At 38.8% G+C, this 20,161-nt stretch overlaps 1 protein-coding gene across 2 annotated transcripts in view; it reads left to right on the forward strand.

Moving 5' to 3' along the window:
- The window catches only part of dis3l2 (DIS3 like 3'-5' exoribonuclease 2), a 344,361-nt gene that overhangs the window by 195,260 nt on the left and 128,940 nt on the right, over window positions 1-20,161 (forward strand). The gene's annotated exons all lie outside the window — the stretch shown is intronic.

The following is a 20,161-nucleotide window of genomic DNA, read 5'->3' on the forward strand; positions in this document are numbered from 1 at the left end:
CTGTCTGGTCTAAAAACAATTTGGCTCAATAATTGTTCCACAATTTCAGATAACTTATCAACCAAATTTCCAAAATACTATGTTTTATACATTTCACTTTATTTTTTCTGAGGGATGACTGTTCATACTGAGTACTAACTTTTGGCATTTAGTGGAATGAAACCAATCTCCAAAGAGAGGATTTGATCTCAGTTTGCCTTTGCAGATATGGGTAACATCACAAAGATGGAGGTTGAAGTATGCTCTCATGGTGATGGAACTCCATGGATTTTCTAGTTTAATGAATGAATCATGGGATTCGGAAGTTCCAAATGATCTTGTGTAGCCTCAAGTGGTGGCAAATGAAGGAGTTGGAATTACAGGCATTTATGATGGAGATTGAAGATGCTGGTTTCTTTAATCAGAAACATTTCTATTCATTGAATCTGAATGTCAAGCAAAAACCATAATAAATCAAATGCAAGTCAAGAGGTGGTGATAAAGTAGCACCTTGGTGAGTTGGCATGCATGTCAAATCTGAATTACATTTTTGAATGATGTCATCAAATACATATAGGATAAGTAAAAAGAGCATCACATGCTGAAGCTCGCTGTCCATTGTGACTTGGACACTATATTTCTTCAGCCAATACTATTTAGGTACTATACAAATACAACCCAGCCAATACTATTTAAGTACTATACAAATACTATCCAGCCAATACTATTTAAGTACTTATTAATTAAGGCATCCGTTAGTCTTGCGAGACCATGGATTTGCGCCTGGAAAGTCTTCACTCTCCAGGGCACAGGCCTGAGCAAGGTTGTATGGAAGACCAGCAGTTGCCCATGCTGCAAGTCTTCCCTCTCCACGACACCAATGTTGTCCAAGGGAAGGGCATTAGGACCCATATAGCTTGGCACCAGTGTCATTGCAGTGTCATTGTGTGGTTAAGTGCCTTGCTCAAGAATACAACACGTTGCCTCAGCTGGGGCTCGAACTCACGACCTTCAGGTCACTAGTCCAATGCCGTAACCACTTGGCCACGTGCCCACATATTTAAGTACTATACAAATACTATTCACCAAATACTATTTAAGTACTATACAAATACTATCCAGCCAATACTATTTAAGTACTGTACAAATACTATTCAGCCAACACGATTTAAATACAAATACTATTTAACCATTACTATTTAAACAATATTTTGTATGTAGAGGCTGCAGATGCAGAATGTGACTCATGCTCTCCAAAAAGTGGTCTTGCAATTCAAAAGTGAAAGACTGTGGGAACAACTTCTGTGTGAAATACTACATATACTGTAAATATGTGAATAAATTCTTAAATAAAATGCAAAACTGTCAATGTACATTTGGATCCCATTGGCTAACTCAAGGCATTTTGTTCTGGAAGATATTTTTCAAAAATTGAGCAGATGTTTCCATTAATATAATATTCCACAATGTTTTGGTATTTCTCAACTTAATGTAACAAATTGGATCGAACAAGTCTGTGCACCTGTTATTCACCAGTGAAATCTTAAAGGAGGCACAATTTTAACAGTGGTCATTCTCTGGACTGTTGTTCTGTTTTGTCATTAAAATATACTATGTAATTAGTTACCTTCGTCCAGTAGAGTTTATCTGAGGGTTAGGTGTGCAAGATCTGGTTAACATTAAACTGAGATGACATGGCAGTTGAGCCATTATCAGTTCAGGCACACTATTAACACTATGTGCACTTATAGTCTTTATAGTTTGTAAAGAATTTGGACTGGTAGAGTAGGAAGAAGCTAGAAGGATTGGATCATGAAGAACAGTTCTATGAGAATGTTTCCTTTTGAGTAGAAGTAAGTTTGAGGAATGAATGAGACCAATATGCACTTAGCGAAAGTGGACCATGACAAGCTTTTTCATACTGACTGAGATTTGAAAGAGGTAAATTGCAAACTTAACTGTTGTCCTTGTGCAACATTCATGAGAGACTAGTATGTAACTACAGGAAGTAATTAGGAAAATTTTCAAAATTATCATCACAGAGAGCTGCAGGGATAAGAAGATTATAATAATAAGGAATTTTAACTTCCCTAATATTGACTGTACTGCTACAGGGCCAAGGGATTGGATGGGGCAGGATATGTTAAATGTGTCCATGAATGTTTTCTCAAGCAATATCTAAATAGGTCTTCAAGGGAGGGGCATTGATTATAGAGTACCATAGCATGGAAACAGGCCCTTTGGCCCTTCGAGCCCATGCCAGCGTAGTCTTCTGCACATTCCATTTACCTGCACCCAGGCCATAGCCCTCCATCCATGTGTCTATCCAAACTTTTCTTAAATTTTACAGCTAAACCCACATCTACCACTTCCTCTGGCAGCTCATTCCACTTTCTGAGTGAACCAGTTACGATGGAAGTGAAGATGAATTGTCAGTCTTTTTCCCTGGGTAGGGGACTCTGAAACGAAAGAATATACATTTAAGATGAGACTGGAATGATTAAAAGAGATTTGAGTGTCAGAAATTTTCACACAGACAGTTATGGATATATGGAACAAGTTTCCAAAGAAAGAGACAGAAGCTGGGTCCATTTACAACGTTTGAAAGACACTTGGACAAATATGTGCATCGGAATGGTTTAGTGGGATACAGGCCAAATACAGGCAAATGGGACTAGCTCAGTTAGGCACAGGCATGTCAGGCTGAAAGCCCTGTTTTCCTGTTTTCTATGCTGTGTAACTCTCTTCCTCAAAGGCAATGCAAGTAGAGGTTTTTTTGGATATTTTCAAAGCAGAGTTGGATAGGTACTCTATATATCAGATGGACAGAAATGCACAATTGAGCTTGCAGTCAAGTCAGTTATAATCTTATTACATCCTAGAGCACATCAGAATAACTGACTGGCAGATTCTTGCTTCTAAATCATGTATTCCTATGCATCAGTAAAAACAATATGTATGAGAGATAGTGATCAAATTCTGGAGAGAAAGTGGAAGAACAATATTGATTTGTTCAGAGAAGTTACGTCTTTTAAAGAAAATATCAGGATTGAGAAATCAGAATAAGAAAATTCTCAAGAAAATAGGGTTGTAGAAGAAAGAACCAAATAACTGTTAAATGTGTAGACAAAAGGCAGACAAACTCACAGCCACTCAAAGTCTAGCATCTCGTGTTATCAATGTGAAGGCTTTAATTGAAGCTTTCTGAAAAATTACTTTGCTTTTGCATGTAAATTAAGTTTTCTTTACCATAATCTGAATTACTTTCCAATCTGTGATTTGAAACAGTACAATAAAACTTGGAATAACTCTGGTATGAAATCATTTTCTTTGTAATCTATAAAATCTACTTACAGAAATAACTGTTATGAAATCTGGACCATGTAATACTGCTGGATTCTCTTGAGTGTTGTATGTTTGTGAGGTACGCTTTTTACCAATTCTTCCAAGAAATTTAAATTGATTCCAGACTGTTGAGAAAGGTGTATTACACAGGCATTTTCTGACAGAATGAACAAGTGTTGCTGTTCAGACTAGCAAACTATAAAAAAAAAGCCCAATTTAAGTATATTTCTCCAACAGCTTGAGTATTTCTCAAGAATTTATCGAAGTGTGACGTATTAATTGAATAGGATATTTAAAACCAAACTACCCCAAACTGAAAAATGCAAAATGGTGGAAATCTCAGTAGATGAGGCAGCTTCGGAATCAAATTCTGGTTCATTATCACTGATATATGTTGTGAACTTCTCTGTTTCGTGGCAACACTATAGTGTGATACTAAAAAAATTTACCATAAGTTACAATAAGAAATATATAAAAATAGTCTAAGAAGAGAGCAAAATATTGGGGGTGTGTTCGTAGGTTCAAGGATTGTTTGAAATCTGATGGTGAAGGGGATGAAGCTGTTTCTAATACATGGAATGTGTGTCTTCAGGCTCACCCTGTACAAGAGGTCATGTCCTGGATGGCAAGGGTCCCCAGTGATGGATACCACCTTCTTGAGGCACTGCTGTTTGAAGATGTCCTTGATTGTGGGGAAGGAGAAGCAAAATTAATGTTGCAGATCAATGGCCATTAACTCTCACTTTTGGCTGATATTGTCTAACTTGCTTGATGCTTTCTCAATAAGTAATTACAAATGCTTAATTTAATAAAAAGTAGAGTCTACGGAGCTCATTTCATGATCCACGTATAATTATACCTTCCCAATACAATTCCCTGATTTTTTTACACCTGCAACTCTTCTATTATTTATCTAATTTTAATATATAATAAGTTTCAATTTTGCACATTTTAAACATTTTAAAATAATGCTTCTGTGCAAGTTCTGTGCAAAATACAATGAAATAGAAGTGCTGAAATACATAGCAGGTCCAGCGGCGCCAGTAGAAAGAGAAACTGAGTTATCATTTCTGGTTAATGACCTTTAGCAGAATTATTAAAAGTTGGATTTAAGCAAAGCCAGGTGGTGCAAGATAGAAGCCAGTGGAAAAGTGACATAAATAGAAGAAAGATCTGGAGGATCTGTTGTCATTTTCCGTTCCAAATCCCACCATTTTGTGTCCTTGTGTTTCTGGAGTTTGTGGCCAAGGTGTAAAGCAAACCTTCCTCCTGGACATTGTCAAGTTAAAATTCAGCATGATACTACAAACATCTGTCCGTTACCTTGTCCAATTTTATAAATGTTACATTTTCTTAGTGGGGGCGAAAAGCTGAAAGTATGATAGTTTCAGCATTCCACTGGGACTTGAAATGCAAACTATTATAAACTTAGAACAGAGGGCGTAGCCTGTGCTTGAGCAGACAAGTGTAAAGCTGATCTGCAAAAATAATATTTCTATGACTAAGTGGTCAGTGTATGGAAAGGTTTTCCTGGCCCACAAAGTTAATTTGGATTAGGAAAAACGCATGTGACAACTACTCTGCAGGTGTATGCATTGCTGGTGCACAGAATCTGTTGAGGTCCTACAGCAGGCAGTAACTAACATTTTCTTCCTGATGTTATAATCTTACATTGTTTAATATGAGTTAAATTACAGTTGTAGAAAATCAATGAAGTCAGAGCACATGCTATTTCTAAGTAGTTCTAAGGTTTTAATTGCTGCACTGTGCAGTCTAGACATGAGCCTACCTGGAATTTGGTCCAATATCTAAACAAGAGCAAGATTCTTACAGCAATTCCCTACGATATAAAATCCAACTGCAACTACAAGTGTATGTCTTCAGTTACTTGTATTAACTGTTTTGGGTTATGTGGAAATAGAAATTAACTTGTAATAAAACTTTTAAATAATACACTGAATTAACAATAAAAACTTTCCAAATTGAAAAGTAGCTAATTCATACACTATCTTTTCAGTTTGGGGATCTGTTTGTTCCCATCTTGACTACCCAGCATGCCCGCTGTACTAGTTGTATAAGCCCTCTGTGAAATGAATTCATACAGCTTCAATCAGGTTCCTAGCAAGAGGAAATTATGATAAGGATTACAGAAACATGCCTTGTCCCAAGAGATGAGATTAAATTCAATATGCAGGATTAAAGGCTTTTCTAGACTTTAATATGCTTTGAAGCTTGACTAGGAGCAGAGGAAATTCAAAATGTGTCTTCCAAAATCAAGTAATTGCATACCATTCTTAAACACAGAGTGTCTTTACAGCTGCTTATACAACTCCTAGGAGGCCGGCAGGATCTATCTATTGGTTTTTGGAGATGGATCCTTTTGTAAACTAGTTGCAAAATCTATTGAACTTTATTGACCATTTATACGAATGAAGTAGATAATTGTAAATTATGAATGTATAGTTAGATAAATTGCACATGCACTGTCTATTTAATTGAATGCTTTGAATCTAGTCTTTAACAACTTATGTCATTTCTAATTGAGCACCCGACAGTGTGAAAAGTGCATATTAGTTAGAGGAACAAAATAGCTAGGCTTACAATTAGAACTGAGAAAACTTCCTATTGATCACATGCATGATCAAGAACACATCAATGAAAATATGAGCTATAACTTTGACTAAATAAAAGCTTGAAAGAAAAAAACAGCTGGGTTCTCAAGTTTATGAATGAATTGGGGTAGTGCTGTTTTATGCAAATTATAGTGCAAAAAGCCATAAGATTAAAAGTGCAGCTGGTATTGTACTATACTTTAATTGAAATTGAGAAGTATGATGACTTTCCCAGCTACAGAATTTTCAGGAAAAAATGAAGAGAAAAGGAAGCAACTTTATTAATTAAGGTCCCCTGCTTAGCAATGGGAAGGAAAGTTTCTATTGGTTTGAGACTGTCTGGGTTTAAAATAAAACAGTGCGTATATATTTGTGCTAAGACTGAAGCAATTCAAGCTGGTAGCTTCCCAATGGTATTTGGAGATGGACAATAAATAGCAACACAATTGATCACCTGAGAATGAAATTGAAATGAATTGAAAGAAACAAAATGGGCTTGCAGAAAAAGACAGTGAAAGGATTCCAGTCAGAATGAGGAAGTTTCAAAGGATCCAGAAATGTTGCTCTACCTTGATCTTTTATACTGTATGTCCAGAAAAAGTCTTCCTCAGCTCCCATTTATCTTACTACATCTGATTCTTGGAAATTAAAATTTTCTACTGGCTTGCAAGGGTAATTGAAGTATTGGTGGTATTACGTGGGCATAAATAAGGGTTGAAAAAAAACATGGTTTCATAGGACCAAGTGAAAATGTACCAGAAAGGGATACAGAAGGTCTGCTTCTGGACACTTGCAGGCTGTCCCAAACACATCCTTTTGTGAGTTGGTTGTTTCGGCAAATGATACATTTCTCTGTATGTTTCAATTTACATGTGCTAAATAAGTTTGAATCTGAAAGAGTTCTTGAAAGTCAGTCTGTAGGTTGTAGAAGGAGTTCAGAGTTGTGGTGAGTGAAGTTATCCATATTGGTTGTAGGGTAATAGCTGATGGTGTGAAATGTAAAGCTTCTATACGTCCTGCCAAATGGTAGTAGTGAGAAGAGAGTATGGCCTGGTTGCTGGGGGTCTTTGATGATGGGTGCTATTTTGTTGTAGCCAAGGTTGCTATAGCTAGGGGTGGTAATGCGGACAAGCTCCTACGACCTATTAAATGTGCTCAATGGTGTGTGCCTCCAGTAGCTTCTGACAACCAAGTCCAACACCTGGTCTTAATGTGTGGCTTAACTATAAGCTGGGGGGAACTGTTTCTACTGAGAGGAGAAGGAGCAACGGCGAGGTACTGGTGCCTTAAAGCCATCGCTTCAGGCAAATGGGGCTCATTAGCCGTGGTTGTCAGCTCACCTAAGAGAAGGGAAACTCTGATCTCAGGCCTCCGCTGCCTTGCGGCTGTACCCGCTCATTGGGAAGGCTTCGGAAATAAATCCTGATGGAAAAATCTGAAGCTGGAGTCCCTAAGGCAGGCCTACATGGAGTTCAATGCTGACTGGCAACTCCTGAGATACTGCTGGTGCCAAACTGTAGATTTGTCTCCTGCGTTTCCTTTGGGTTCATCAGATGCGGGGAGAGGGGGAGCTTGCTACATGGGTAACAGCTTGCTCTCCATATTGTACTGCCCAGGCTTGTGTATCCAGGTAGCTCGGATGCAATGTCTGTGGTCGACCCTGACCAGTGGAGGTCTCACTTCCATGTAAATATCTTCAATGGTAGGGAGAGGTTTGTAAGGAAATGGGCAGCATCTACCACCTTCTGCAGTCATTTCTGTTCCTGATTATTGGTGTTTCCATACTTACCCATGATCCAACCAGTTAGGATACTCTCTGTTTTACATCCACAGGAGTCTGTGAAAGTGTTTGGTGACATGCTAAGTCTACACAAACTTCTAAGAAAATTAGAAGTGCCTTTGTTTGGATGGCATTTACATGCTGGTTCCAGGACAGATTCTCTGATATGCTTAATGCCAAGGAATTTAAAGCTACTGACCCTCTCCACATCCAATCCCCGATTGAGGATTGGCTCTTGGACCTTTAGCGTCTTCCTCCAGTAGTGGACAATCAGCTCTTTGATTTTGCCCTGTTGCTTTTAATCTCCTATCCCATTTATGCTTCTAAATATTGTACATACTTCTCAAAGCCTCCATCACCTTAAGCTATCCGTTTACTCCTCGTAACTGAAGTCCTCCAATCCAGGCAACTTCCTCTGCACTATATCCAATGAATCACACCTTTCCTACAGTGCCTCCAGAACTATACACAGTACTCCAAGTGACAAGTGAGTTACCGATTATGATATTCTTAAAAAAAATATCTAATGAAATGACTATTTTGCAATAAGGTGGGGAAGTAGCAAATTTTGATTAAAGAAAAGTGTACAGGAAATTATAGTCCAAGTTATCCTCAATTATGCTTCATTTCTTAAAATAATTGCCTAAAAAGATTTAGATAACAATTTGGTGAACGAGCAGCAAGACCAATAGGAAAGTTAATGCAAACAATCTATCCAGGTACAGTGGCATAGAAAATTTTGTTCTGTGGCTTTGGATTTAATGATTGATTTGTTGGTTCAGGAATAGAGGAAGTCTGGTAAGAGTTCAACAGAGCGTGCATCTAAAATATTATCATCTAAAATACCTATTAGCTCTTCTTCAAAACAGGCAATCCCCTTCAATGCCAGGTATCATTCCCCCCAGGTTACTTTGGAACCTTGCAAAGGTCTGTAACGGAACTTATAACCATCATGGGTTTGATCCATGAAGTGTGTACCAGATGGAACACCTCCAGGCAACTTGCCCAGCATGAGAGAGCATGGCTAGGTAATTATTGTCTTCACCTTCCAAAAGAACTTCCCAACCTTGTTTCCACAAAACACTCGCATTTGATGTTACTTTATGTATACTGCTACATATTGAGTAATCATGATGCCAGACTGAATATGATCTCCACAGAGCTGAAATTCAACAACTGTATTTCATGTTAGAAGTTAAATGCAAAATATTTCTGCAGATGTTCCGATCACAGTGAAGACGTACTGCGGCAAAATATTAACTGCTCATGTTCAATGTCTGAATAGCAGTTAGTCAGGCAAAATGAGTTAGGTGATTTCAATCAGTTAAAACAAAATCAATGATTTTACATAAATCACATGAAAATCTCAGGCATTTTTCTCTCCTGTTTCTTTCATCTTTTTAATTATTTCATCCTTCTATTTCCTCTTTGCAAACTGGAAAAACTTTGTGTTACAACCAAAGTAAGAACACTAAATTTTTATTTATGTTGGCTATAGCAATGTTTCAGGGGAAATCCAATTACTCTGAAATCTTGATAATGTGCATAAATTTATTAACTTCCGAATAATTTATGTTAGCCAATTGTTTATCAAATTAACTGTAGAGTGTTTGTGGCCTCATAAGTATATTTATATCTCAGGCGATACCATAAAGAATTATGCAAAGTTAAGTTCTTTTTCTTACTGCAAATTAGTGTTACTGAGTTGGTTTCCTGTTTACTTGGATATTCCAGTATTGCACAGACTGAATTAAAACTCCCACACAGTAGGAAAATAATGTAGGGCAAGCAGTTAGTGGTTTATTTTGATTTCTCTCCTTGTGCCCTTTTCCTGGGAACATGTTCAGTTTAAGAATGTGCACTTCAAATCGTTTGTATAAATGATAGATGAGGTTCTGTAGTTTATAAAATACACTTGGTACATCCAAGAATCTGAACATAAATTTAACTTAATGCACTCTGTTTTCAAATGCAATTTATTGTGTTTCTAAGTGGCACGTGATATGACCTTACCGTCAACTTAAGCCACGCTGGAGACTACCCCTGCTGGTGATGGGGAATAGCTCAAACAATACCACTTTCAGTAATGCACTGATGTGAATGACTATTTTGTCTGGTTTCTCAAAAGAATAAAATGGATTTTTGGCGCCTCAATCTACCCATTCCAGAGATTCGATCGTTTGCCAGTAACTAAAAGGATGGCCGTTCTAAATAATGAAGTGAAAGCTTTTGACTGTTTTGTAAACTTCTTAACTTAATCATATTAAAGTTTGCCACAATAGCCATTGCTGTTCTAACATTATATTGGCAGTTGTTTTGATCTTCGCTGATTGATAACTTGGGTTTTGTGGTTTAACCAAGCATTACATTATGTAGAAATTAGAAACGGTGAAGCTTTTGTTCAGTGTTGAATAGAGCAACGTGGTCATGAGAACTAACCAGGGTGCAAGGTTTCCAGGTAATCAAACTGTATTTTGCAAAATCCTTTTTGGATTCAAGATGTACTGGAATAGAGTCTAAACATGCTGATACCTATTTAAAAATTAGTAGTATCTTTACTGGGTTTGTATTCAGAATTGTACTTTTATGCTCCAGAATTAGTTTCTAATTATGGAAATGGAAAAGAGTTTAGATAACTTTGTCAAGTTATTGAAAGTTCCTCAGTATGGTTAAAAAGCAGTATACAAGATAAATAACAAAGACAAAAACAGAAGGTAGTTAGGAAATATAAAACATGTTCCTTTGTATTTATCTGACATCTTGTGAAATAAAAGACAAATTAAAATGTATTTATTGAGCATTAAGTGGGTAAGATGATACTTGAATTTGACTATTTAAAAAAACGAAAGTATAAAAAGAATGCTTGGGAAAGTAAACTATTAATTATATTACTGACTATAAATTCTGCATGTGTTCAGTGCCAACACTCATAACATGCAAAGACTAATTAGAATTCTATTGAATTCTGAGTTCTGGTTTCCGAACTTCATTTCTTTTACAATAACAAGAAGTAATAGTTTGTGTTTCAAAATCACCTACAGACTTCAAAGTTCAGAAAGTGCAAAGTAAGTTTAATATCAAAACACATATATTGCAAAGCTTGCAAATGATATGACGATAGGTGGGGGGGGCAGGTAGTTTTGAGGAAGTGGAGAGACTGCAGAAGGATGTGGATTAGGAAAATGGGCAAAGAAATGACAGATGGATTGTGAAGTGTATGGTCATGCACTTTGGTATAAGAAATAAAAGGGTTGACTATTTTCTAAATGGAGAGAAAAATACAAAAATCCGAGATCCGAAAGGACTTGCAAGTCCTTGTGCAGGATTCCCTAAAAGCAAGTTTTCAGGTTGAGTCTGTGGTGAGGAAGGCAAATACAATGTTAGCGTTCATTTCAAGAAGACATGGATATAATGTTGAAACTTTATTAAGCACTGGTGAGGCCTCACTTGGAGTGTTGTGAGCAGGTCTGGGCCCCTTTATCTTAGAAAGGATGTGCTGAAGCTGGAGAGAGTTCAAAGGAGGCTCACGAAAATGATTTCCTATAGTGTGAAAGTCTAAGACCAGAGGACACAGCCTCGGAATAGAGGGGTGTCCTTTTAAAATGGAGACAAGGAGGAATTTCTTTAGCCAGAGAGTGGTGAATGTGTGGAATTCGTTGCCACAGGCAGCTGTGGAGGCTAAGTCTTTATGTATATTTAAGACAGAGGTTGATTGATTCTTTTTTGGTCAGGGCATGAAGGGATATAGGGAGAAGGCAGGAAATTTGGGCTGAGAGGAAAATTGGATCAGCCATGATGAAATGGTAGAGCAGACTCGATGGGTCAAATGGCTTAATTCTGCTCCTATATCTTATGGTCTTATACAGTCAGCCTTCCTTATCCGCGAGTTCCGCTTGCGTGAATTCAACCAACTGCGAATCGAGAAAACCTGGAAGTGCTCTTCCAGCACTTGTTGTTCGAACATGTACAGACTTTTTTTCTTGTCATTATTCCCTAAACAATGCAGTACAGGTTTCCCCCACCATGCGAAGGTACAGCGTTCCTATGAAACGGTTCGTAAGCCGGAATGTCGTAAAGCGAAGAAGCAATTACCATTTATTTATATGGGAAAATTTTGTGAGCATTCACAGACCCAAAAAATAACCTACTAAGTCATGCCAAATAACACATAAAACCTAAAATAACAGTAACGTATAGTAAAAGCAGGAATGATATGATAAATACACAGCCTATATAAAGTAGAAATACTTTTCCACAATCGTTGCCGGCACTGTTCTCTGTAGCGAAAATCTCACGCAAGCGCTGTTGGCAAAAACACTCTCTTCAGTAACCTTTAAACTATGAAGCTGCCAAATCATACCAAATAACACGTAAAAATACGCGGTCTATATGAAGTAGAAGTAATGTATGTACGGTGTAGTGTCACTTACGGGAATCGGGATGGTGTGTTAGACTGAGTCGTCGGAGTTTGGGTGGTGCAGTGGTCCCACCCTCTGGGCAGCGAAAAGATACTGCTCCGCGGAGTGTGCAGTGATTGCATCGTCTCTGATCTGGGCTGACAATTACGTGTCGGTTGGCACCTAATTAATTGGCATGTTTATTTCGACTTTTTTCTTAAAGATGTGCTGTTTGCCTCCCGGCTACCGCTGCATTCTCCGCGAATCAGTATCTGTCTGCGGCCTGGGGGTTGGGGTGGTGGGACACTGGGATGTTGTCTCCTTGTCGTCTGTTTGCATTAGGGCAGGTAGGTCACCTTCTCCTATCACTGCCCATCTCGATGTCGAAGGTCGAGGTTCATCGTCTGCTGTAGCTGATGTGGAAAGCTTGCTTGACTGCTGAGCCTCGTGCATTTTTCTATCATACAGTTCTTTGTAAGTACTCAAACCATCTTGCAAATATCCCCTAAACCTACGTACCCTTTCAAAATTAAAGTCGTACTTTATCATTGCAGCGAAAATCTCATGCAGTTGCTTCACATTCAGTTCGCTACTGCATTTGGTTTCGATTGTTATCCTTTCCTCTTCCAATTGCATCAACTCTTCATCTATCAGTTCTTGGTCATGAGTTGCCAAAACCTCTTTAACATCATCTTCGTCAGCTTCCACAAGCCAAACTCACGTTGTCCTTACTTAATTCACCAAGATCAAAACGCTTAATTATGTCTAGTTTTATGCAAGTGTAACACCCTTACGAGCTTTTTTAGACTTTCCTTATACCTTAGAACTCATCTCGCAAATGGCTGCTCACAGGCACGTGTTTAATCAATGCCGGTGAGAATGCCGTTCCGAATCCGGGGGAGAGCAACTGCTCGGGGCATGCGCCTTCCTTTTATCGCTCGCTGATTTTTTTTGTAAGAGTGAAAACACCTTCTGTTAGCGAAAACAGGGAACTAATGTAGGTCTTTCGTAACAGTGAGGTTTCATAAGGCGAACGTTCGAAAAGCAGGGGACGCCTGTGTAACAACTACTTTACGTAGCATTTACATTGTATTATAAGTAATCTAGAGATGATAGTATACGGGAGGATGTGCATAAGTTATTGTGGATCAGGATCAAAAAAATTCCGGAAGTTCTCTTACTAAGTCGAAACAGGTACATCCGGTATTACTTAGCGTAAGTTAGTCAAATGTTTGTCTTAGTATATAGTATATATTTTACCTTATATGCATATAAAACACTTAAATGTATGTTTCAGCATTGGGCTCGGTAATGAAAATTCCCGAGTTCGATCCAGTGACAGACTGCTCCCGAGCGCCCTGTCCATCCGTGCCAGGTTGATGTGGAGGATCAAAACCCCAAAACCCAATAATTAAATCACTGCATTGCTTAGTAATAATTGTAACTTTCATCGGGGCAGGGACTTTCTCACTTTATCCTTTAAAATTGTTCCGATCGTTGACTGACTAGCCTAATGCTTTTCCAATGACTGATGACATTTCACCTCTTTCTGATCGCTTTATTATTTCCACTTTATTTTAAATCGTGGTCGTGATTATTTTCGTGAAGAGAAACACTGCGGATTTTCGTGAAGAGAAACACTGCGGATTCAGAGCTCCGCCGCCGGGTCCTAATATTCACCGCACTGAGACAGGTTAAATAAGGTCCGGTGTTCCACTGGGTCCTAAGGTCCACCGCATTTAGACAGGCTGAACAAGGGACTTGAGCATTCGTGTTTTTTGGTATCCGCGAGGTGTCCTGGAACCAATCCCTCGCAGATCAGGAGGGCCGACTGTATGTCACCATATACAACCCTGAGATTAATTTTCTTGTGGGCATGCTCTAGAAATCCATAATAGAATAAAAACCATGATAGAATCAATGAAAGATTGCACCAACTTGGGCATTCAACCAGTGTGTAAAAGGTAGCAAACTGTGCAAATACAAAAAGAAATAAGTAATAATAATAAGTAAATAAGCAATAAATATCAAGAACATGAGATGAAAAGTCCTTGAAAGTGAGTCTATAGGTTGTGGGAGCATTTCAGTGATGAGGTAAGTGAAGTTGAGTGAAGTTATCCCTTTGGTTCAAGAGCCTAATAGTTGAGGGGTAATAACTGTTCCTGAATCTGGTGGTGTGAGTCCTGAGGCTCCTGTACCTTCTTCCCAGTGGCAGCAGTGAGAAGAGAGCATGGGTTGGGTGATGGGGGGGAGGGTCCCTGATGATGGATTTTGCTTTCTTGTGACATCACTCCATGTAGATGTGTTCAATGATGGGGATGGCTTTACCAGTGATGGACTGGGCCGTATCCACTACTTTTTGTAGGATTGTGAACTTCTAATATAGTTCACAATTTTCTGTATTTTCCTGATGGATGTCATGTGCATATAGAAAGAGGAATGTGCTTAAGATAATTTATGAAACAAAGCAGGGTGGGAAAGAAGTATTTGACAAAGAAATTATGAAAAACATTATAAACTATTTTTACATTTGTGTTGGGGTTTTTCTGTTATCTGTTGAAATAACTTCAAATTGATTCTCCAATCACAAAATGTTTGTGCTATTCTGATGGTTTGAGTAGTTTAGCAGAACAATCACAGCTGCTGAGATGTTAACGGAAACTTTAATTCTGTAATTCTGAATATTATTTGAGGAACAACAGCAAAAATTGTCTGATGTTGACTTGAACTCTTTCTTATAGCTTATCATTTAGTCAGAATAGACATGATAGACTGAATAGCTTCCTTCTATGCTGCAACTCTCTGATGATATAATGGCAGTGGGTCGAAGGTTTCTAGAAGGTTGAAGATAATGCAGCTATAGCCTTCCTGTCAAAGCACTTCATGATGGTGGATGTCGGAGCTACTAAGTGATAGTCGTTAATGCATGTTACCTTGTTTCTTGTAGGTACAGGGATGGTAGTGGGCTTCTTAAAGCAGATAGGAACCACAAATTGAAGCAGGGAAGATTATAAATGTCTGCAAATACCTACGGCAGCTGACCTGTGCAGAATCTAAGGATATGGCCTGGGACACCATCGGGCCAGATACTTTCTGTGGGTTCATTCTTAAAAGATTGAACTTACATCTGTAGCAGTGATAGTGGATTCAGGTGCACTGGAGACTATGAGGGTGGGTGGTGACATACCTGTTCTCTTCTGTTTAAAAAGTGCATAGAATATGTTAAGCTCATCAGGAAGAAATGTGCTGATGTTAGCAAAGCTGCCTGACTTCACTTTGTAGCCAGTTATAGCACAACTGCCTGGGTCTCAATTTTTGAACTGGTGTAGTCTTTTGGCATCTTGGATAGCTTAATGGTTGTCATATCTTGATTTATTGTAAAGGTGAGGGTCAAATCTAGACTTCAGGATGGAGTGGATCACCCAGTTCTCAGCACTGCTGCCCTACAAGGCTGTGTCCTCCGTTCCTTCCTCAATCCCTATACACAGCGTGGCCAGATTCTGCTCTAACTCCCATCTACAAGTTTGCAGGTAATGCCATCATAGTGGTTCCACAATCAGTAAGGACAGGGAACAAGCCTCAGTGCATGATTATTCTAAACACTGGTGCTCCTCAAAGTTGTGTCCTCAGCTTCCACCCTCCTCCCCCAACGCTCATGACTACATGGCCTGAATTTGCTCTAACTCTATCTGCAAGTTGGTAGTTGATACCACTGTAGTAAGCCGGTCTCAAATAACAATAATTCAAACTACAGGAAGGAAATGGAGAGCCCAATGACATGGTGTGATGACAACATCCTTTCTCTCAATGTCAGCAAAACAAAAGAGCTGATCATTGACTTGAGAAGAGGGTGGTGCACATGCTCCTGTCAACACCAACATAGTATATTTGGAAGTGTTGAGAGCATCAAGTTCCTTGGAGTGAGCATCACCAATAGTCTGTCCCAGTCCAATCACAGAGATGCCACAGCCTAGGAAGCTCGTCAGTGCCTCCACTTCCTCAGGATACTTCATATCTCCTTTGACCCTCACCAATTATTATCAACGTGTTATTAAAATATTCTGTTCAGGTACTTCATGGCGTAGTATGATGACTGCTCTGCCCTTGGCAGGAAGGAAAAAACTCAAGGAATACAGCCGCAGCTCAACACATCATGGAAAGCAGCCTCATCTTCATAGACTGTCTACCTTTCTCAATCACGCAGTAAAGCAGCCAACGTAATCAAAAACCACTCCGGACCTCCCCTCACTTCACCCCCACCACTCCCATCATGCAGAGGATATAAAAGCCTGAAAGCAAGAACCATTAGAGTCAGGGACAGTGTCTATCCACTGTTATAGGACCATAAGACATAGGAGCAGAATTAGGCCATCTGGCCCATCAAGTCCACTCCGCCATTCAATCATGGCTGATCCTTTTTTTCTCTCCTCCTCAACCCCAGTTCCCGACCTTCTCCCTGTAACCATTGATGCCATTTATCAGTGTACACAACAAAATTAATGGCAATATTGAGTGCATTATCTTGGATAGAAGAAAATAATGTCAAAAAGGCTGTAATCTGTTCAGACAGTTTGTCTACATTAACCCCTATCAAATCAAGAAAATCAGAAAGTAGACAGGATATTTTATTGGAGATTCTATGCAAGTTATATACACTGACAAAAAATGGGGTAGAAGTAAGCTTTCTTTGGATTCCTGCTCATTGTGGTGTGGAGGGTAATGAAAAAGTGGACGTTATAGCTAAACAATCACTCAAATCATCTATAATAGAGGTCCAGATTCCTCTAAGCAAAGCGGAAGTCAAAAACATTATAAAAACACGTATTGAGGAGACATGGCGGAAGCACTGGGATGAGAGTGAAACAGGGAGACAACTGTACAAAATACAAAGGCAAGTCAGATACAAAAAAATATCAGGTGGACATAGAAGGATAGAAGTGATCATCAGTCATTTAAGAATTGGACACACAAGTCTTAATTACACATTACATAAAATAGGGAAACATCCAACTGGGTTGTGTGAATACTGTAATCAACCAGAAACGGTTGAACATGCATTGATTCAATGTAAGAAGTACCAAAGAGAAAGAGTGAAGATGATAGGAGTGCTTAAGATAAACAAAAAAAACTGCTGTGGGTATAGAAGATATTTTAAGTGGGATTTCAAGAGAAATATAGACCTCTATCATGAAGTATCTGAAAGACTCTGGTTTATTATATAGTATTTAGGGAATGCAATTCTTTTCATTCCTCCTGTTTATCAAACGCTCCAGTCTAGTAGGTGGCGGTAATGCACCTTAAAGCTGGTTTACCAACCACCATAAAATAACACAAGAAGAAGAAGGAAAACCTTTGATGCCGTGTCCAATCAAAGACCTATCAGTTTCTGCCTTAAGTACACCCACAGCTGCATGTGGCAACAAGTTCCACAAATTCACCACCCTTCGGCTAAAGAAATTTCTCCACATCTCTGTTTTGAAAGGGCGCCCCTCTATCGTGAGGCTGTGCCCTCTTGTCCTAGACTCTCCCACCATGGGAAACATCCTTTCCAAGTCTATTCTATCTAGGCCTTTCAACATTCCAAAAGTTTCAATGAGACTCCCCCCTCATCTTTCTGAATTCCAGTGAGTACAGACATTCCTTGTATGATAACCCTTGTATTCCTGGAATCATCCTTGTGAACCTCCTCTGATTCTCTCCAATGCCAGCACATCTTTTCTAAGATGAGGGGCCCAAAACTATCCACAATACTCAAGGTGAGTCTCACCAGTGCCTTATAAAGACTCAGCATCACAAGACTAGTGAACTGTTCCTTAGTACAATAAGCTGGCCTTTTGGCTTCACAATCTATGTTGACATGACCTTACACCTTATTGTCTGCCTGCACTTTCTCTCTGACACTTTATTCTGTACTCTGTTGTTGTTTTCCTTTGTTGTACCTCAATGCACTGTTGCATTGAATCGCACCGATAAGTGGTGACTCTACGTGCAGCTCCAGTGGAAATCATCAAATATTCCCATTTAGAAGTACTGCAGGTGAAATCCACAATCGCAGCCATTGGTACTTCAATAAGCAACATCATTTTTAGAGTGTTAAAAAACCTACTGATTTTTAAAATTGACAAACATTAGACGGCAGACTCAAGACATGAGAGTACTTGCACTTTAAGAAAGAGGAAGTGGGGAGGCGTGCTGGGCTGCAAGGACAAAAACACAGAGCCCTTAGACACTTCTCTCCCACCACCCCGCCATTCCTGACTGCCCTGCTGGCGAATGTACATTCACTGCAAAATGAAACTGAAGGCCACAGAACAAAGTTGCAGTACTAGAGAGAAGTCAGAAACTGCTGTGTAATTTCCTTTACAGAAACTATTCAGAAATTATTTTCCTTTAATAGCAGCATCCTCGTATTCATTCATGGCTAATTGGAGACTTGTTAAAATGTATGTATGAAATATCATTTGAAATCTGGGGATTCTCATGAACCAGGGCACATCCCAATGGGTAGAATTGTATCTACCAATTATAATTGGCTGATATCAGCTATTCTCAAGAAGAACTTGCTGCCATGAGATCATTTCAGGATGATGTTTCACCATGGTTTCACTTTTAAAATTTCAGATGACGTACATTTCATGGCATCAGCCTCATGAATTATAACTGTGCACTTAATTATACCGGACTTGGTCAATCACTATAAGTCTAACTTTTATTTAATTTTCTCCTTGTTAATGATCCACTTTAAGTTGAAAACTACAGCGGATTCCAGTTAATTGGGATACATCGGGACAGTACATTTTGCCCCGATTAAGTGCCTGCACCAATTATCCAAAGTTTCATGGAAATATTTTAAAAGGTGTAAAAAAAGACCAACTGCCATTTAACTGAGTAACTAATTTACTACAGTGTATTTGTTTGTAATGGTTGCCAGTGGAGGAATTTATTGAGTGTATACTAGCACAGTACTCGATTGGTAAGCTATCCTTTCTTGGCCTCTTAAGGCATCAAGTTTAATGCTTTTCCCAATAACCAACAATTTCTTTTTATCAGTGCTTAATGTGTTATGTAATCTATTGCTTTCTTTGAACTTGAGAGTATTGCATTTTTGAAGCAAAGGGAACCATCCAGCATGGCATGATTTTTAAAAAAAGGCCTGTTTCATCAGCATTGTAGATATCATCTGCACAAAATTTTGAAGCAAGGCAGAGTTTTGTAAATTTCTATGTTTTCGCACAGCGTCAGCACTACTTTTCTTGCCATGCTTTCTTGAATTTAATGTGATGCCTACATTTCCCTTGAGACAACCAACCATCCGTTGCTTTACAGTTTCTGTGCTTGACATCTTAGCTAGCTCCTAGTCCTTGCTTTTTAATATTGGTATACTGACATGCACACCTTGTCTGGTTACAATGGAAAACTATTGATTGAGGGCCACTTCAACATCTGGATCCTTACCTTCATGCTTTCTTGTGTGGGATGTTTCCTGTTGTCCCTTGCATAACTCCCATTCATCTTGCAGTTTACTTGCAAATGTATCAAGCATGCAATTATAGATTTTGGCACTCTAGTTATCTCTGCCAGCTGACGATGAAAGCTATTAGGCTGATGAGTTTTAATTTGGTCCATTAGGGTAATTTTTCAGTTGATCTTCAATGTTTTTATGGCAATTCTCTCATAATAATTTTTAAAGTCAAAATAAAAAGAAAAATTAGCAAAAATCGCTGCTTTTTGAATCAGCATCCATTGGCATAAGTGGATAACATAACGCAAGCACATGCAACTGACGCCACTGTTCACTCTAAGCACAGTACAGTGTCTAACAGCCATACAAGTGTAAGTGACTAACCATCACCTGCCTCAGTTAAGCGGCATAGGGTCACAAATAAACAAAGGGGATCCCAGCAATTTTCTCAATTTGATGTTCTTTAAGAGTTATCACAAATAAACGACTGCCCTGACAAACCAATGGCCCAATTAACTAGAGTCCACTGTATTGTCTCCTCTATGTATTTAACCTGATTTCTGTATATTTTGAAAATCAAAGTATT

Source organism: Mobula birostris, chromosome 4 (assembly GCF_030028105.1).
Source record: "Mobula birostris isolate sMobBir1 chromosome 4, sMobBir1.hap1, whole genome shotgun sequence".
Lineage (NCBI taxonomy): Eukaryota > Metazoa > Chordata > Chondrichthyes > Myliobatiformes > Myliobatidae > Mobula > Mobula birostris.